The sequence below is a fragment of the Hemicordylus capensis genome, chromosome 3, assembly GCF_027244095.1.
Source record: "Hemicordylus capensis ecotype Gifberg chromosome 3, rHemCap1.1.pri, whole genome shotgun sequence".
NCBI lineage: Eukaryota > Metazoa > Chordata > Lepidosauria > Squamata > Cordylidae > Hemicordylus > Hemicordylus capensis.
In genome coordinates this window covers 338,312,187-338,332,202 of record NC_069659.1, presented here as the reverse complement: position 1 = coordinate 338,332,202, position 20,016 = coordinate 338,312,187, and the positions used below count along the sequence as shown (strand labels likewise).

Genomic DNA, 20,016 nt, shown 5'->3' with positions numbered 1-20,016 from the left:
TTTAGTTTATATACTCCTTATTATGGGTGTTGTGGTCATATTTCAGATTTTTAAGCAGGGGGGATACATTTGTCAACTAATTAGAATATTAGTTGATTAAAATAATCTGTTTTCTGATTAAAATAAACTGATTAATAATTTTTTTAAAATTAAATGTGTCAGAATAGGTGCCTTTTCGAGATACTGAAGTAAATGTAAATGTAAGATAATGTATCTTTTATCATGGCTTGTTAAAAAGTAGTGGAGGATGAGCCACACAACTCAGTAGTAAAGCATCTGCCTTGCATGCAGAAGCTCCCAGGTTCAACTCGGGGCCCTGGTATCAGGGGCAGAGCCACCACTGGGCCAACGGGTTCAAAGAACTTGGGCTGCACCCAATCAGGGTCCGTGCCTCGCGGCCCCGACACCCCCCCCCCCCGTTTGACATCAGACGCGAGGGTGCTGGTTTAGCTCCCAAGCAGGGGCCGCGCAGTGTAGTCAGGAGCAGCTCTTCCCTGCCCATGGAAGAGCCGCTCCTGGCTGCGCTGCGAATGCAGCACCAGCCTAAGTAGCTCCTGAAGGGGCCGCACAGCCCCTTCAGGAGTTAAAATGGTCCCTTCGGGAGTTGAACATGGAGTTGAACATGGCCCCTTCAGGAGCTGAACCATTTCAGGAGCCAGACCACAGCCTCGCATCTGGCAACTGACACGGCAACTGACACGGAGTCCTGCTGACGGGCGGGGTCAGCAGGACCTCTGCCACAGCCGCACACGGGCCGCCGGCAGTCAGGCTCCGCGCCTGCCTGGTATCTCTCAGTCTGATACTCTGCAGAGCTGCTGTCAGCCGGTGTAGACAATTGTGTGGTAGCTGGATCAGCGGTCTCACTCAGTATTAAGGAACTTTCACATGGACGGTAATCTTTGATATTTTCTTTTTCCAGCCTCATTGAGGCAGGGTCTTATCCTCTCATTCTTTGCAAAATGCCATATACATGGGTGGCACTGCATACAAACACACACACACACACACACACACACACTTTTAACTTTAAAGCAATGTTATGTATCAGGATGCCAAATCCAATACCTTAAAACAAATACTTTTTTTGGAAAGCTACAAAATTTACTTGGCTAAACTGGTAGTTTAATCAAGTGACAATGCCTTCTCAGTTGTGGAACCCTCCCTTCAGAATGGCCTGCCTTGGGAGATCTGTACCCAACCTTGATGACATTCTGGGTCAATCAAAATACCCCCAATATTTTGTTTTTAATCTAAAACTGTTTAATTCTGTTTTATATCGATATGGTGTACTGAGTGGGGGGAGGAAACAATGTGTCTAGTCAGGGAAGGAGGGCAAGAAACTTGTGGGGCACCCATCTCTGTAACGTTGGGCAGGGGAAAATATGGGGTGGAAGGTGGAGGAGATTAATTGGGAGAAGGAGTGTTAGCTGTATTAAAGCTATCACCCCTTCTGGTCCGCCTCTCAGCCAGAAGACCTTGGCGAGTCTTGTCAACCAGCCAGCTTCTTTGGTGCTGCTGCTGAATTCAAGATCAGGTCCAGAATAAAACATCGGTCATCCATGACTTAATTGTGGATGAAGGGAAGGATTTAGCGTGTATTACCGAAACCTGGGTGGATGATTTGGGTGGCCCTTGTCTCATCCAGCTTTGCCCCCGGGTTACTCAGTGCAGCACTGTTCCAGACGAGTGGGGTGGGGAGGGAGTGTTGCTGTGATCCATAGGACTTCTATCTCTCTTGCCAGGCGACCGATCCACTCTGTGACTGGGTTTGAAGGGTTGTTTCTAGTTTGGGGTCAGAGGGACAAAATAGGGATGCTGCTGGTGTACCGTTCACCCCATTGTCCAGCAGCCTCCCTGGCTGAGCTGGCCAAGGTAGTCTTGGATGTGGTGTTGGAAGCCCCTGCCATGGTGGTGCTTGGGGATTTCAACATTCACGCCAAGATGACTCACAGTGGGCCAGCTCAAGTCTTCATGGCCTGCATGGCAACCATGGGGCTGTCCCAATATGTTATTGGCCCAACTCATACAGCGGGACATACCCTTGACTTGGTTTTTGCTACGGAGCAGGTTGGTGGGAATCCGTTGATAGGCAGGTTGGTGGTGAACCCATTGTCATGGATGGATCATTCGCTGGTAAGATTTGGACTCACAGTGGCAATTCCCCTCCATAGGGATGAGGGACCCATTGATATGGTCCACCCACAGAGACTTATGGAGTCAGAGCAATTCCTAAATGCTCTGGGGGAATCACCGGTTGGCATGGATGGTGGTCCTGTTGATGTCTTGGTCTCTATATGGAAACATGAGATGACTAGGGCTATTGACACGATCACTCCCAATTGTCCTTGACATTGTTATGGGACCTGTAGAGCACCCTGGTATGCCACAGAGCTTCAGGTAATGAAACAGGAGGGTCGACGGCTAGAGCACAGGTGGTGCGCTTCCTGATGCAAGTCTGATCGAGCACGGGTTAGAGCACATTATCGTGCTTACCATGTTGCAGTGATGGCGGCGAAAAAGAACTATTTCTCCACCATTATTGCATCCTCGAGTAGCCATCCAGCAGAGCTTTTCCGAGTGGCGAATGGCCTAGTGACATCAGGCCGGAAAAAGGATGGTATTGCACCCTCAGAGGCCTGCTGTGATAAATTCATGAGGCTCTTTGAGGATAAAATCATACAGATCCGCGTGGGATTTGAGGCCCCATTTCAGGATGGTCTGTTGCTCAGAGAACCGTCTGGTTCAGTTACTATGGATCAGTTTCAATTGTTGTGGTCTGAAGATGTGGACAGGCTGCTTGTAGGGGTCTGACCAACAACGTGTCTCCCGGATCCTTGCCCGTCATGGCTGATAAGAGCTAGTCATAGGGCTATAGCCGGTGGTTTGTGGGAGTAGTTAATGCCTCGTTGCGGGAGGGGGTTATTCTGCTGGCCCTTAAAGTGGTGCAGCCTCTCCTTAAGGGATCCTCCTTAGACCCGGAAGTATTGAATAATTATCACCTGGTTGCTAATATACCCTTCCTTGACAAGGTACTGGAGAAGGTGGTGGTGACTCAGCTTCAGGCATGCTTGGAGGAAGCTGATTATTTGGATCCATTCCAGTCCAGCTTCAGGACTTGTCACGGCACCGAAATGGCCTTGGTCAACCTGCTTGATTACCTTTACTGGGAGAGCGATGGGGCAGTGCTACCCTGCTGGTGCTCCTTTATCTCTCAGTGGCTTTTGATACCATTGACCATGGTATCCTTTTGGAAAGGCTTCAGGAGTTGGGGGTTGGAGGCACTGCATTGCGGTGGTTTTGCTCCTATCTCCAAGGTCGATATCAAAGAGTTGCCATGGGAAAATTTTGTTCAGCCCCCTGGGAGTTGACCTGTGGGGTTCCTCAGAGGTCAATTTTATCTCCTATGTTTGTTAACATTTATATGAAGCGCTGGGAGAGGTCATCAGGTTTGGAGTGAAGTGCCACCAGTACGCTGATGACACCCAGCTCTATCTCTCTATTCCATCTCAATCAGGAGAGGCAGTTGAGGTGTTTGACCGTTGCCTGGAGGTGGTAATGAGCTGGATGTGGACCAATAAATTGAAACTGAATCCAGATAGGTCAGAGTTTCTGTGTGTCAGGGGCTCTTGAATCCATGAAGAAAGGAGATATCCTGTTCTTGAGGGGGTAGCAGTACCCGAGAAGGAACAGGTGCATAGCTTGGGGGTACTCCTGGATTCATCACTGTTGCTGGAGGCCCAGGTGGCAGTGGTGGCCAGGAGTGCCTATTTTCAACTTAGGCTTGTCCACCAGCTACGGCCCTTTCTGGACAGAAATAGCCTGGCCACAGTGATTCATGCTCTGGTAACTTCCAGACTGGACTCTTGTAATGCGCTTTATGTGGGGCTGCCCCTGAAGATGGTTCGGAAGCTGCAACTCATACAGAATGCAGCAGCAATACTTCTGATTGGCACTTCTAGACGGATGCACATTACACTGGTCTTAAAGGAACTGCACTGGTTGCCAATTTGCCAGCTAGCCCAATTCATGGTTTTAACACTGACTTATAAAGGCCTGAACAACATGGGCCCCAAATACCTGAAGGAACGTCTTCTCCCATATAGACCTGCCCATCAGCTAAGATCTGTAGGAGAGGCCCTCTTGGTAGTGCCACCATTGTCAGCAGTTAAAGGGGTAGGGGCATGTGAGAGGGCTTTCTCTGTGGTGGACCCGAGGCTGTGGAATGCCCTCCCCTCTGAGGTGCACCAACCCTGACATTGTGTACATTCAGGAGAATAGTGAAGGTGCACCTCTTTACCCTGGCCTTTGACTAGAGATGTGGTGGTTTTTCCCCCACTCAGGCACTGTATTTTTGATTTTATGATGCTGAATTTTAATTGTTTTATATTGGTTTTATTGTAACCTGCTCTGAGACCTTTGGATATAGGGTGGGCTAGAAATGCAAATAAATAAATAAATAAATAAATAAATTTTGGTTACATGTACTTATAACAAATACTTACCTTCTCCCTGTCTCCTCCATAAACCCTGCATTACATGCTTATTAATAAGCCCTAATATTTACATTAATAATGGTAATAACATATCACTTCAAAACTGTTGTGAAGGCAAAAGGGCGGACCCAAGTAGGCCGACTGATCGAGACAAGATTTTCTCCCTCTCTCACAACACTAGAACCAGGGCTCATCCCCTGAAACTGATGGCCAGGAAATTTAGGGCAGATAAAATGAAATACTTTTTTAGGGATGTGCGAACCAGTTCAGTTTAATGGTTCGAATTAGAACCAAACTAGCCATCAGGTTCGAGTTGCAGAGGTGGTTCATTTCGAACCAGTTTGAACTTGTTCGAACCTCCAAAAGTGGGTGGGGTGGTAGCTGGCACCCATGGGTACCTACCACCCAAACCCCGAAGCAATCGGACACTCCTGCATTTTTTAATGAATATTTGAAATATTTTTAATTATTTTTCTCATAGGGTATAATGGGACCCGAACCAGCCCATTATCCCCTATTGTGGAGCACCTAGGGGCACAAAACCCTCCTGGTTCAAACCTAGTTTGAATTTGAACCGAACCGGGCAAACCGGTTTTGTGCACATCCCTATAATTTTTCTCACAATGCATAATTAATCTGTGGAATTCTCTGCCACGTGATGTAGTGATGGCCCAGCTGCAATTGAACAATTGAGGGACAAATAGCCCCAGGTTCCTGAGAGCAGGGGTGCCAGCTGGGTGCCAGCTTGCTCTTTGCTCTCCCCATCTCATATAGCTGAAGAAGATGGCGGCAGGGGGACAGGGACCCATCTTCACTTTTTGTCCCAGTGCCCACTCCAACCTTGCTACACTCTTATGATGAACACCAGCTTGGATGGCTTTAAAAGGAGCTTAGACAAATTCATGGAAGACAGATCTATCAATGGCTACTTGTTTTTGTTACAAGTGAGAATTCTACAGCATTGACTCTTAGCACCGCAGTAACCTCTTTTGACCACTAGAGGCATGAGGAGTTCTGCAATAGGCCTCTCTTGGTCAGTTAGAGTCAGTTAGAATTGTTCAGTTGTTGAAGGCTAGTGCCAGTTTGTGTATGTTGTTCAATGGATGTCTCTCAGTAAGTGATGTTTTCGTTTTTTAATCAATCTGTATTTGTTTTTTGAACTCAACCTAGTGTCTTCAGTTAATCTCTTGGGCTAAACCTCTTTACCATCAGAGCATACTCTGCTGTGTGAGGATTTTTAATGTTTCTCCTCACACCCCTCAATAATCTTGATGGCTATAGGCTGTCACCAGGCTCAAAGACAGGATGCCTCTCAATACTAGTTGCAGGGGAGCAACAGCAAGAGAGGGGGTATGCCTTCATCTCTTGCCTGTGGGCTTCCCAGAGAGAGGCACCTGGTAAGTCCACTGTTGGAAACAGAATGCTGGGCTAGATAAGCCTTGACCTGATCCAGAAGGGCTCTTCTTAAGTTCTTATGAAAGGGGGTGGGAGGCAGTGTTGTCTGTATCAGCCATTCCCAGATGTTGTTGACTACAACTTCCATAACCCCCAGCAAAAGGCCACTGCAGCTGGGGATGCTGGGATTTGTAATCAACAATATCTGAGAATCCCTGTTACAGGGAACATTGATGGGAGGGCTATTGTCTAAACACTCTTCTGATAAGCTTCTAGCTGGCCATTGTTGGAAACAGGGTGATAGATCAGATAGACCATTAGTCTGCTCTAGCTTTAGGCTTGTGGAAATCTTAGCTACACTCACTGCAGGTCAGCAGAGAAGTCAGAATCTCAAAGAATCTCATTGCTTCATCGATGCCAAATAGAAAAAATGTTGTGAGGGAGTTTCTAAATTGGGTGGTGGGAGAGAGACAGATGAAGAATTAAGAGAGGGACTCAGAGTCTGACAGAAAGGCTAATGATTTTTTTTCCAGGCGAGATAGAGTCCCAGGGAGGCATACAAGTGCAGTGAGGAGTTACGCTAGAATTATAGCAGGAATAACATGCCCATAAAGAGGGAACGTTCAGGTTAATGTAGTGACTGTAAATCTTTAACGAACCGACACTGGTGTCCAGAAATATCTGCCTTTGAAATTAAGAGTCAAGGTCTGTTCTTAGATATACAAGTGAGGACCCTCATAAATTTGTGGATGTGTGCTTTGGAGTAGAGTACCTTATCTGTGCCCATTTCCCCTTTACTTTCTCACGTCCACCTGACTGCATTTATATGCACATACACCATTCACATAGTCTCATGTGTGCACCATCTGATAATTGACCAATAATGTTGCCACTCACTTTCTTTACTGAAACCCTTTCGACCAAAAACCTCACCTGTCCACAGGGCCATGTGTTGGCCTGCTCATAAAACATGTTCAGTAGCTGGTACCTTCATAAAGCTATCTTCCTGAAGAATTTGAAGGTTTGTTGCCCAAAATATTGTTTGTAGAACATTGGGAGGGGGGAGGGGTTAAAACACCTGCCTGCTTATTTTTAAAAGTATGTCCAGTGCCATGAGGACTAGGAGCTTGCTTATAGTTCATAGTCTCAAGAATCTGTTGCATCTGTCAGATAACTGCAGAAATGACTGTATGCTAGCAGCCACAGAAAACAGAGAATGCTACTTGCTAAATCAAACCAATGTCCTTCTATCAAGTACTGCCAGCCCTGCCTAGCAGTCTATAAAGGAACCCCACTTTTTAGGGTCTTGCACGGAAATGCCCCCAAGCTCTGAACCTGAAATCAGGAGTGGACAGAGGCGTATCTAGGGAAAATAGCGCCTAGGGCAAGCACTGGAATTGCGCCCCCTGTCCAAACATCCGACACCCATCTTTCAGATAACTTTACCATAATATCAGCTCAAAAATACAAGTCAAACTCATTAATCTTGTAATATTTCAAAAACTATTTAGCTGTGGGTGTAGCCAGACCAAAAAGTGCTGGAAAACTACAAATTTCAGTATGCTGGGGCCCATGAAATACCCAAATACTATGTGGAGGTATACTTGGAAAACTAAACTGCCTGTCTAATTCTCTACTATGCATTGTAGCATCACTATTACATAAGTTTTAAAAATAAATGGAGAATTTGGCTTTTCCCAGATACTCTGAAAATAATTAAAGGATATGCAGAGTGAACTGTGTCACTGCTTGGAATATATTCTATTTTATATATCTATAATATATTTCAGAAAGACAGTAAAATGAGTGAAAGAGAGCAAGAGACTACCAGTGGGCCTTAATACTAAGGATTTCACACTGAATCAAAGACAAACTCACCATTAATAGCCATATTATTAAGACATCACATTTAACTCACTTGTCAAAAGAAGCAAAGTAATAGCCTAGCCCATAAGCGTCAGCTCATTATTCACAAGCCCTGATTCTCTGTACATAGTGCCAAACTGAATATGTGTACAGTGACTTATATATATTAAATTTTTAAAAAATACCTATAGCCCCTTCGGGGGCTTCCTAAAGGCTGTGGGGTGGGTCTGCAACGATTCTGCCTCCTCTCTCTGGCCTCTAGGGCTTTACAGGGACCATTTGAGCATGTGCGGTGGCCATTTATATATATATAGCCGCTGAAAACAAAATGGCTGCCATGCAAGCTCAAATGGCCTCTGTGAGGTCTAGCATGGCCTAGGGCCTTACAGAGGCCATTTGAGCATGCACAGTGTCCATTTTGTTTTTGGTGGCCATTTAAAAAAAAAATTACAAAATGCCGCCTCCCTTCAAGTGGCGCCCGGGGCACGTGCCCTGCCTGCCCTGCCCTAGATATGCCCCTGGTAGTGGACTGACATCAGGCTTGCAGGATCTACTTTATTTTTTCTACACTAGAACCATGCAAAATAATGAGTTAGGAAGATAGAGATACACTTAACGTTAAAGAACAAGATGCCTCTGACCAGGAATTTGTCATCAGTACCCAAACTGAGTGCAGAATCACACACTCCCATTTCCCGCCCCCCGCCCAAGCTTTCTTTGTTTCAGCCGACTAATTTTGATGTATTTTTAATAGCCATTTTTGTTCTTGCTTCTCTTAAACAAATGGGATTTCAAAACTCATTCAGATTTGTAGCAAGCGGGCTGTTTGGAATGCAAGTTCTCATATGGCCATGCCTCCATTTCAAATCTGCTGCGAGGGCACTGTAAGAACTAGATCTACCTTCTTACCATTTATGGAATTCTTGTCTGAATCATTTTCACAGGCCTGGCAGTGACCAGAAAACTTTTAAAAAAATAATTACAAAGTGACTCTTGGTCTAAAAGCTCAATCAGAGTGAGGTCAGTCCAGTGCCTCTTGCTCTCACTCTAGAGACTTGTGCAGTTTTAAGTACAGTTTTTCTGTCAGTCCCTGTACGTTCTGGGGAATGTCCCAATGCATCCCATCCATGGTTGCAGTTCCGTCACTATCCCTTGTTTAAAGTGCTCAGGGTATTTGATGCTGTCCAGTCAAAGAAGTTTAGCAGCCTCGGTTGCTTTGTTTGGAAAGTACTTTGAGAATCGTTGAAAGCAGCTGCTTCATTCATTGTTAATGTGCTTCTGCCTAATCTGAAAAGCAGCCTGAAACATTCATTCAGCTATAGAATAGTGGAGAAGTCCAGATGGAGGAAACAGAAGAATGAAGAAAGTGGACCAGGAAATGCAGGCATCCACATGTCTCCATCCAACCATGAGCTTCAAGGATTTCCCTTCTGCACACATCCACTTTAAACAAACTTATTCCAAAAGACTCTGCTAAGTAAATGGATCAATCTTGAGTCAGTTGGGTCTGCCACAGATATCACAGCTAAAGCTGAGTCAGAACCTTTTTAAAGAACTTCTTTAGCTTGAAAGTAGGGGGGGTTGTTGGGATTTTGCCATGGACATTGTACCAGTTGTTTGTGTGGGGCATGCTTGTTTATGTATTGGCTTGGGGATGGAGTCACTGTTTGTTTGTATGCTCATTTGCTGCCTTAAAAAAAACCTGAGAGGTTCTCTCTCTCTGCATAAGAGACTGTTAGCCTGTTTATTGTTTTCTTAGCCTATGTTTAAGTAAAGTAAAGTGTGCCGTCAAGTCGATTTCGACTCCTGGCACCCACAGAGCCCTGTGGTTTTCTTTTGGTAGAATACAGGAGGGGTTTACCATTGCCTCCACCCATGCAGTATGAGATGATTCCTTTCAGCATCTTCCTATATTGTTGCTGCCCAATATAGTACCAGCGGGGATTCGAACCGGCAATCTTCTGCTTGTTGGTCAAGCATTTCCCCACTGTGCCACCTAAGGTGACAGCCTATGTTTAGTAAGTAATAAATATCAAACTCTTGTGTTGTATTCTATTCAGTAATCTTTTGCAGTTGGTTTGGACATTTGTCCCAAGGGGGATCCTGTAGGAAGTGTGGAAGAGGTGTCAAGAGGAAAAGTGGGGGGAAGGGAGAAGGAGAAAATGGAGTTGTTGGTGAATAAACCTTTAGTTAAATCTACTAAAGATTTCCTAGTGTGTATCAGAGAAGCAGCTATAAACCATCTTGTTTTTCAGTTAAAGTTGGCTTCATGATGAGTAACTTATAAAGGATAAGTAATTTCTATGCAACACAATCTGTGTACTATGCCATCATGAAGCTGCAGCAGAGTAAGGGTCATGCTTTCTGCCCCTACTCTGGAATGTGGGTTTAAAAAAAAGAAAGGTTGCCCTATATTTCCTTCCCAGCTTCTTGCACCCTGCTTGAAATCACCAGAATGCCCCCAACCTCACAAAGCGGGGGGGAAGCTCTTTCAGCTCTGCATTATATTCTATTCGTGCACAGATATCTGTACTCATACATGTGTCTGTGTGAATGACTGTACAGGAAAACCTCATTAATCGCAGACTTCATACCCCCAGTTTCACATATCTGCAGTCAGGGAATTGGTACCCGACCTCAGTATACACGGATAAAAATTGGCAACTAAGGGATTAATTTTTTCATATCTACAGGTTGGTGGTGGCCAGAAATGACCTCGGAGGTCATTCCTGGCCACCATTTTTGAGATTGGAAGCCTCAAAATGGCTCCTTTTTGCAGAAAAAAAAGGCAAAACCCCACAATTTTCAGCTGATTTTTTGCTGTTGGAGGCATTGCTGTGCTCATGGGGATCCATGGTAGGCCACTTCCCCCACATTTTTAGGGCCATTTCTCCCTTTAGGGGAACAGAACCTAACCCCCACAATCCCATTGTCCCAATGCTTCCCTATTCATGGATTCTGTATCCACGGTAGCAGCGGAGAATGGAACCCCCACAAATACGGAGATTCTCCTGTGTTGCATTCAGTTTCCAAATGAACCTGGGTACAGATCCCTTAAGTGCATGGTACAGATAAGAAGTGTACTGCTGTAGTTGTGCTCAGTGTAATGTGTGAATAACTGCACCTGTGTACACTGTACACTCACTGTACTAATTTAAAAAAACCTGTGAATAGGGCATATGAGGTCAAGCATTTCTGCCATTCACTAGCTGCCTCTCACACCATATTTACAGGCACCTTTAGGGCAGAAGTAGATGTTTGCAGCAAATGTTCAATTAAAAACAGCCTAGCACACATTTACAAGGAAGGATTGGTAAGAAGGGTGAAGGGCAAATCACCCCTCGCACCCACTGTGTCTCCCATACAAATTCTCTCTAGGTCCCTAATAAATGCCCCATGAATATTAAGAAAGAAATGCAGGCTTCACAACACCTGCAAAACATGCCCTTTATTATTAAGTTATGGGCCCTCCATGGAGCAACGGGCCCTAACTTTCCCAGAGCGGCCCAGAGCTATCTTTCCCAGAGCAGCAATGTTTTGTGGGAGCTGTGCAGCTTCAAATATTCCCTTCCAGAGCTGAGCAGCAAGGAGACCTCTGCCAGAGAGAAAAGGACAAATAGTGACATCAGCCTGATTAGCAGTGAAGAGAAGGAAGAGCGAAGCAAAGAATGTGTTTTCTGCAAACATCGAGCAAAGAGGCGCTCAGAGCATATGGGGCTGTGACCCTCACTGTCCCCAGGGAGGCATTCAAAAAGAAGCCCACTCCAAATTAGATCTAAGAAAGTTGCCACTGGCATTCATCAGGATCTGCTGTAGGAAAGTCCACACTGCCTATTATTTAATTTGACACCAGCATATGATGTCAGTCTGCATCCCAAAAATACCAGTTGCTATTTCGATGCTAGACTTGTTCAGCTTCCAACTGTCCAGGTTTTTGGTTTGGTTTTTGGAGTGGTTTTTTCTTTTTCTTTTTGAGTTCTGAAATAACAGTTTATTCAAACTGAGCTGGGCCAAGTTTTGGAGGCTGCTTTGATTGCTAATTAATTTTTTTTTTAAACTCCAGCTAAGCAATATGTTATTGCTATGAGCCCAGTTTATTTTCTTAAAGGAGATGGCAAGGCATGCATAAGACAAGAGAATGTAATGGTGCTGAGGTTCAAGGCCCACCCTCAGGGCACACACCCTCTTGACCTCAAGCCACAATACATTTCTCCATGTTCATCTGTTAATTCCAGTTGCTTTGTCTACCAAGAAAGTCAGTGACACAGGCTTAGGGCCAAACTTAGGTTAAGCAGCACATCATTAGGGCTGACATGCTTAACTTTTCTCTACTAAACAGAAGCCATGGGAACTGGCGTGATCTTGATCTCAATTGAACATGCACCATGATCGCTATTTGCCCCAGAAGGAAGCTTGGTCCTAAAAGGAACTACTACTGCTACTATTTATTATTATTTTTATTTGATTGATTGGTTGATTGATTGATTGATTGATTGACTGATTGATTGATTAAGTGCCATAAAGTCGGTGTCGACCCTTAGCGACCACATAGATAGATTTATCCATGTGGTTTTCTTAGTAAAATACAGGAGTGGTTTATCATTGCCTTCTCCAAAAATATGAAATGATACCTTTGTCATTGTCACCTGAAGTGATCATCCGCTTCCAGCACCTTCCTATATTGCTGCTGCCCAATATAGGTGCCTGCTTGCTTTAGCTGGGCAGCTGGGCTGACCTTCGCGCTTTGGGTAACCCTAATAGGAGTATACCTCCCGGCGTACTTCGCTCATCCCTCCCAGGAACACACACACCGCGTCACGATGAGGCAGCTTAGCAGGACTTAGTGTGTGTGTGGGGGGGGATTATTTATTACATTTATATCCCACTCTTCCTCCAAGTAGCTCAGAGCGATGTACATGCTTATTTTTAGTGCTACTGTTTATATACCGCTCTTCAACAAAAGTTCTCAAAGCAGTTTACATAGAAAAATAAATAATAAATAAATATGGTACCCTGTCGCAAAAGGACGCATCATCTAAAATAATGTAGACACCGGAAACAGCCACTGGAGGAATGCTGAGCTGGAGAGTTGGATAGAGCAAGTTGCTCTCTCCCTACTAAATCTTAGAGAATCTCCCCTTTAAACAGTGCCTCTCTGCTCAGTTAGCAGAGCTTTTTGGATATTTGCATTAAAATATTGGCATATTTCTGTGAAAACTGGCTTCCGTGACACCTCCCCTGATTCTCACAGACAGTCAGATCCTCCATTTGGCTGTGCGAACACACCCCACAGATGACCATGGCAGCAGCGAACGTCAAACATAGAAGGTCCTCCTGATCCCAGGAGAACCTCTTTGGCATGTACAGTATTGCACAGCCAGGAGGCAGGAAACTCCAAGAAGACAGCAGCCACGCTCAGATTGGCCATGAGGTGGCAGAAGGTCGTCCCAGCCCTATTCAAAACCATTGCTAGCATGGGACCATAGAGTGTGCTGTGCAGAATGGCACCATTCACAGATAGCAGCCCCTGTAGCTACAGCTCTCTCTCACAATCATGGTGGCCAGCTGCTGGAAGCTGCAGAGAAAGGGAAGCACTGACACGTCACAAGCAAACACCGAGGTAGGATAGCTCCTCTTCTTGTCCTACTGCAGTAAAAAACAACCTCCGGTTCAGAATCTAGGCGACCCACATTTGAGCAGGCTGAGTTGGAGGGTTTCCCATGGGTTCCCACAGGCATGACTAGCTGGGTTTGCTGCCTCCTCCCCTCCAGATCTTGGTTGTGTGGATGGGCTCAATGTGTTGATTCCCCCCCACTTCTGTTCCTTCCAGTTTTCTCCTTTTCCAGTCTATTATGCCTCACCTTGGGGCAGGCACAGCCACAAGGATTGTCATTTTCAAAAGGGACTCTCTTCTTCTTGTTGTTGTTCTTGCACTTTATTTCTCTCTCTGCAACATTCCGCTTTTGGAATAGAAATATTACAGCTTATTACACCGAGATGGGTTTCTATTTTAATGGCAACCCCTGAACAAAAAGAGAGAGAACGAGAGAGAGAGTCTGGCCTGGCAGTTAATGTTCTAGTGCCTTGCAGGAGATTTATTTATTCTTCCCAGCCCAGGACTCACACTGCCCAAGTCACCTGGGAATACGCACATTACCGAAACAGCATGCTCAGGCCCTTGTGTGGCTGCCTGATGCCGCCTCTCAATGGCTTCTTTGTATATGATAAAGGTTCAGAGTTGGCAGGTTGCAGAGAGAGTTCAAGCCAGCCAGAAATGTATTACTACAGCATTAAGTCACAGGGAAAGGGAAGGGGGGAGACAGAATAGGAGGGATGGATCAGACTCCGGGCTGATGCAATTGGTCATTCTTTCCCTGAGCAAGTCAGCATTTATCATCCCATCTGTGATGGTTCCAACTGTATTCCTCTCCTTCACCCCCACTGTTGTGCAGCGATCCACCCAAATATTGACAATAGTTATGTATATTTATTTCTGTTTCTTTGTCATATTTATACTCTGCCTTTCGGCCAAGATGAGCTCCCTAAAAGACTTACAGTTTAAAATGCATATAATAATACGGTTATAATAGAGGTACAGGGGATATTTATGGCAGAGTCACACCACTGCAAATACAAATACGATGGATATCTATATACTGCTTTTCAACCAAAGCTCCCAAAGTGGTTGACATAGATATAAATAAATAAATAAAATGGCTCCCTGTCCCCAGTGGGCTCACAGTATAAAAAAGAAATTTAGCCACTGGAGGGATGCTGTGTTGGGGATGAACAGGGCCAGTTGCTCTCCCCCTGCTCAATAAAGAGAATCACCACTTTTAAAAGGTGCTTCTTTGCCCAGTTAGAAGGGTCCAAACTTACCCAAGCTTGCTGAAGTTCTAACCCCGTGGGATTCCAGACATGGGACTGACAGTGGGCATTGCTGCCCATTACTTCCTGGACTTGCCTGTCAAGAGTCTGCTTTGGCACCCACCCCTGAGACTTGGCTTGTGGCACGAGGCCAGATTGGAACCCAGTGCTAACCTGGTACCCAGATATTTGGGGCCTTTGGATCAAGGTGTCAGCTCAGCAGCCTTGAAGCTTCCTTGCCCCCACAGTGAAGGCCTTACATGTATTTGTTTTGTTTTTTGTTTGTTTATACTCCTCACAACAACCCTGTGAAGTAGGTTAGGCTGAGAGAGAAGTGACTGGCCCAGAGTCACCCAGCAAGTATCATGGCTGAATGGGGATTTGAACTCGGGTCTCCCCAGTCCTAGTCCAGCACTCTAACCACTACACCACGCTGGCTCTGGTATCTCAGATCCCACTGCCTGAGATACATCCCTTTCCCTTTTTCTTTTCCTCTCCTCCTCTTTCTCCTCCTCCTCCTCCTGCTGCTCCTGTTCTTCATCACTTGGCTGCATCATTCCCTGCTTCCCCTCCTTTTTCTCGGAAGAGAAACTAATACTGAATATCTGGTTATTGCGTTGTGCTCTTCTAATACAATTTTTTTTCTTTTGAAAAATCCTGCCTTCTGTCTCTGTTTGCCCATCTGTGGTACTCTATAGTACACTCGATCCAAAGTGATTCATATTTGCTGATGTGGTGCTGGTCAGAGCAAAGTTTGCTCTGTTATCAGGGGTTAGACTGGGCCTAGACTGGGTTCTAGTTATCAGAAGACTGGACTGGTTATCCTAGCCTGGACTCTGTTATCAGAGGTTAGACTGGGCCTAGTCTAACCCCTGATAACTAAGCAAGGTTTGCTCTGTTATCAGGGGTTAGACTAGGCCCAGAATGACTAGCACCACATCAGCAAACATGAATCACTTTGGATCAAGTGTACTATAGAGTACCACAGATGGGCAAACAGAGACAGAAGGCAAGGATTTTTAAATCCTTTTAAAGTGGTGGTTCTCTTCTATCTAGCAGGGGGAGAGCAACTGGCCCTATCCTCAAGTGGCTGTTGCTGGTATCTGTCTTATGTTTCTTTTAAGATTTTGAACCCTTTGGGGACAGGTGACCATCTTATTTCTGTATTATTTATTTTTCTATGTAAACCGCTTTTGAGACTTTGGTTGAAGAGAGGTATATAAATAGTCGTCATCGTAGTAGTAGTAGTCTACTGGCTATATAAAGTAAAGTTATGCCATCAAGTTGGTGTCAACTCCTGGTGACCACAGAGCCCTGTGGTTGTCTTTGGTAGAATACAGGAGGGGTTTACCATTGCCGTCTCCCGTGAAGTATGAGATGATGCTTTTCAGCATTTTCCTATATCTCTGTTCCCTGATGTAGGTGTTTTCCATAGTCTGGGAAACTACCAGCAGGGATTTGAACCCACAACCTCTTGCTCCCTAGGCAAGTTACTTCCCCCCTGTGCCATTAGGTGGCTACTGGGTATATAGCTGCCTGCTTTCCCCAGCTAGTAGGGTTGTTTGCAGAAGGGAAGGAGTGTGTGAGTATTCCCCCCAGTTTCACAACAGTGGCTGACATATTGCACAAGAGTATGCCAACCTAGCAACATTGTGTTTGCACAATTTGTGCAAGTGCGCAAGTTGCACAAACACAAAATCCGTGCAAACTGTATTACAGAGGAGTAAGCCCATTATTTCCAATAGACTTACTCTTGCATAATGCAAATTGTGCAAATGCAACATTTATTAGGCTGGTATTCACATGTAGCCACCCAATGGCGCAGCGGGGAAATGACTTGCCTAGCAAGCCAGAGGTTGCCGGTTCAAATCCACACTGGTATGTTTCCCAGACTATGGGAAACACCTATATCAGGCAGCACCAATATAGGAAGATGCTGAAAGGCATCATCTCACACTGCATGGGATGTGGCAATGGTAAACCCCTCCTGTATTCTACCAAAGGCAGCCACAGGGCTCTGTGGTTGCCAGGAGTCAACACCGACTCGACAGCACACTTCACTTCACTCTTACACAGTATGCCAGCCAGTATTCCACCAGAATATTTGAGCTGATGTCCTAGCTGCAGACACTTAACTAGGTATACATATGTTTAAGAGGCATGGATCCAAAAAAGCATGGTAGCAAAAGGTATTACCAGACTGTGACTTTGGGACATTTAGGAATGTTAGTCTGTGCGCCAAATGCCACTAGTCCTATTCACATATTATGCTCAACACTCATACATTCTGTGTATATTGTGCAAGGTGCACATCCATACACACAAACAGCCATTCGCATGTGCTGCACCCAGGTACTGCAATACGCTTCCTATCTGCAACCTGCATTTCAGTGGCCCAGTACGTTCAGAGGTCATTCACTTATAAAATGAACACAGATAAAACATGTGCAGATGGCTGAACACAGGTACAACGTAATGTACCTGACAGGGCTACTGTGTTTTAGTTATTTCAGTTCTGGTGTCTCTAAGCTAGCCTTCATTATGCAGCTGTTAGCCTTCTTGGATAATAAGAACTCCTTTAACTCTAAAAGTATATATATATCCCATAAATGTCTGCAATGAGGGCTAAAGAAGACAAAGCACAGAATCTGTTGTTCTGCTTTGTCGTTGCATATATCTTATGGTTTTACTCCACCCAGTGGCCAGTTGCAGCAAATAACATCCAAGTGTGAAATCCATTGTATTCCACTTTGCGTTTCAGCTTTGTTGGCATTGTTCTTACAGTAGCCTGCTCTATCAGAACAGTGGTCAAATCTTCCTTTAAGAGCCCCTTTGAAGTCAAATCCATCCTCAGCCATGGTCTCTACCTGCCTTCTGAATGTGTTCTTCTTGAGAGTCATGTGCTACTAGGACCAGATGCTTAGAAACTGTACTCTAGAGCCCTATTCAGACATTACATTGTTATATGCCTTCCCATGTGTAAACATGTACATGCTTTTGTGTGAATGACTGCATGTGCATTCATCTAGATGTTAATCTGAGTACATGTCCCTGAAATGCAGGACAGAGATAAGAGAGGAGAGCTGGTCTTGTGGTAGCAAGCATGACTTGTCCTCCTAGCTAAGCAGAGTCTGCCCTAGTTGCATATGAATGGGAGACTAGAAGTGTGAGCACTGTAAGATAGTCCCCTTAGGGGATGGGGCCGCTCTGGGAAGAGCAGAAGGTTTCAAGTTCCCTCCCTGGCTTCTCCAAGATAGGGCTGAGAGAGATTCCTGCGTGCAACCTTAAAGAAGCTGCTGCCAGTCTGTGAAGACAATACTGAGCTAGATAGACCAACAGTCTGACTCAGTATATGGCAGCTTCCTATGTTCCTATGAAGTGTACTGTTGCATGTGTATTCAGCACGTATTGTATGAATAACTGCGCATGCATACAGATCTGTACATGCATACACTGTACTCAGATTGTATGTGGGCTGAATATAATGTGTGGATATGGCTGGTCTCAGAGCATCTTCTGAGGCAGCAACCAAAACTAAGCAATTCTGGGTACTAGTTGTCGAGGCTGTTCTCACATACAGCCCAGCCCAGGCTAGGGACACCCATCCTGGGTTAGTTTGCATGTAAGAACCATGGGATCCATGTGGATCCTGGCAGCGCCTTGGCAGCAAGCCTGCCAAAGAAGCCCACCAGTTGGCTGAGGTTACGGGAGCACTCACACCCTTAACCACATCTAATTGCTTGTGTGTCAGCACCGACTGCTTGAAGCAGGCACTGAGACATTGCAGGGCTCCCAGCCGACCCACGCATCTCCACGCTGCCAGAGGCAGCAGCAGAACGCCTGGGCGTGCAATCAGCATGCTCAGAGGCAGCAGAAGGATCATCTGTGGGGAAGATAAGCTCCTGCAACTTTCCCCACTACCTGCCCTCCAGCCCTCTCACAGGATCATGAGAGAGGGCTTGGTATTTGGATAGGCAACTGATGTGGATGGGGCTCGTTTCTGGGTCTGCTTACCCAACCAGTCAGACACAAGGTTGGAAATCATTGAGGCTTTATTGCTTCTGCAGATAGCAATAGGTAGTCAGTAGACTCATGCTCTCAAGCCAATTACAGTTCGGTTACAGGTACACCTTACATTCATACAGGCAATCTAAAAAGGTGCTCACACCCTAGACACAGTATGGTGGTCTAAGTATCTAGTACGCATGCGAATGCCTGATTCATTGTTCATTGGGTGATTACTCCTTATTTGGTTAGATCCTGTTTTCTAGCAGTGGGAATCTTAGCTGTGTTAGCAAGTTTCATAAATACAATTTAGCTGGAGAGAGATAATGACGTTAATCGTGAGAGGCAATGATGTCCCAGAGCTAGGTTAGGTTACTTTAAGTTAGAATGAGATTTTCTAGGCAAAAATGGAGTTTCTTTGGTTTTATAAACACATCACAAACACCTGGACACCATACCTATATTACCTAGTTCCATCCTGGAAAAAGGCTGGCTATTTGTAATAACTAGGCTTATGTGTGGACACATGTACTAATCATTACTAGTTCATTATCTCTGTTTAAGAGTGATGGGTTACATAGGAAGTAACCTTGTACTGAGTCAGACCACTGGTCCATCTAGCTCAGCATTATCTACGTTGGGGCTTTTTAGTTTAGAAAAAAGACGACTGCGGGGAGAAATGATAGAGGTCTATAAAATCATGCATAGTGTGGAGAAAGTGGAGAGAGAGAAATTCTTTTCCCTCTCACATAACACTAGAACAAGGGGTCACTCCATGAAATTGATTGCCAGGAGGTCTAGGACCAACAAACGGAAGTACTTTTTCACACAATGCGTGATCCACTTGTGGAACTCTCTGCCACAGGATGTGGTGACAGCCAACAACCTGGATGGCTTTAAGAGGGGTTTGGATGACTTAATGGAGGAGAGGTCTATCAATAGCTACTAGTTGCAGGGCTGTGGGCCACCTCCAGCCTCAAAGGCAGGATGCCTCTGAGTACCAGTTGCAGGGGAGTAATGGCAGGTGAGAGGGCACGCCCTCAGCTCCTGCCTGTGGCTTCCAGTGGCATCTGGTGGGCCACTGTGTGAAACAGGATGCTGGACTAGATGGGCCTTGGGCCTGATCCAGCAGGGCTGGTCTTATGTTCTTATGACTAGCAGTTGCTCTCCAGAGTTCCAGGCAGGAGTTTCTCCCAGCCAAGGAGTGAACTGGAGATGTCAGGGAGTTCACCTGTGACCTTCTGCATGCAATACAGATGCTCTTCCACTGAGCTATGACCCCATCTCTTTAGGGCTACTCAACTTTGGCACTCCATTTTTGGACTGCAACTCCCATAATGCCCAGTCACCATGGCCAATAGTCAGGGATTATGAGGCCTGTGGATCAACA

The 20,016-nt window shown here is 45.4% G+C and overlaps 1 protein-coding gene across 1 annotated transcript in view; it reads left to right on the top strand.

Moving 5' to 3' along the window:
* SPATA16 (spermatogenesis associated 16) overlaps positions 1-20,016 on the top strand; it is a 246,569-nt gene that overhangs the window by 113,984 nt on the left and 112,569 nt on the right. The window lies entirely within an intron of this gene.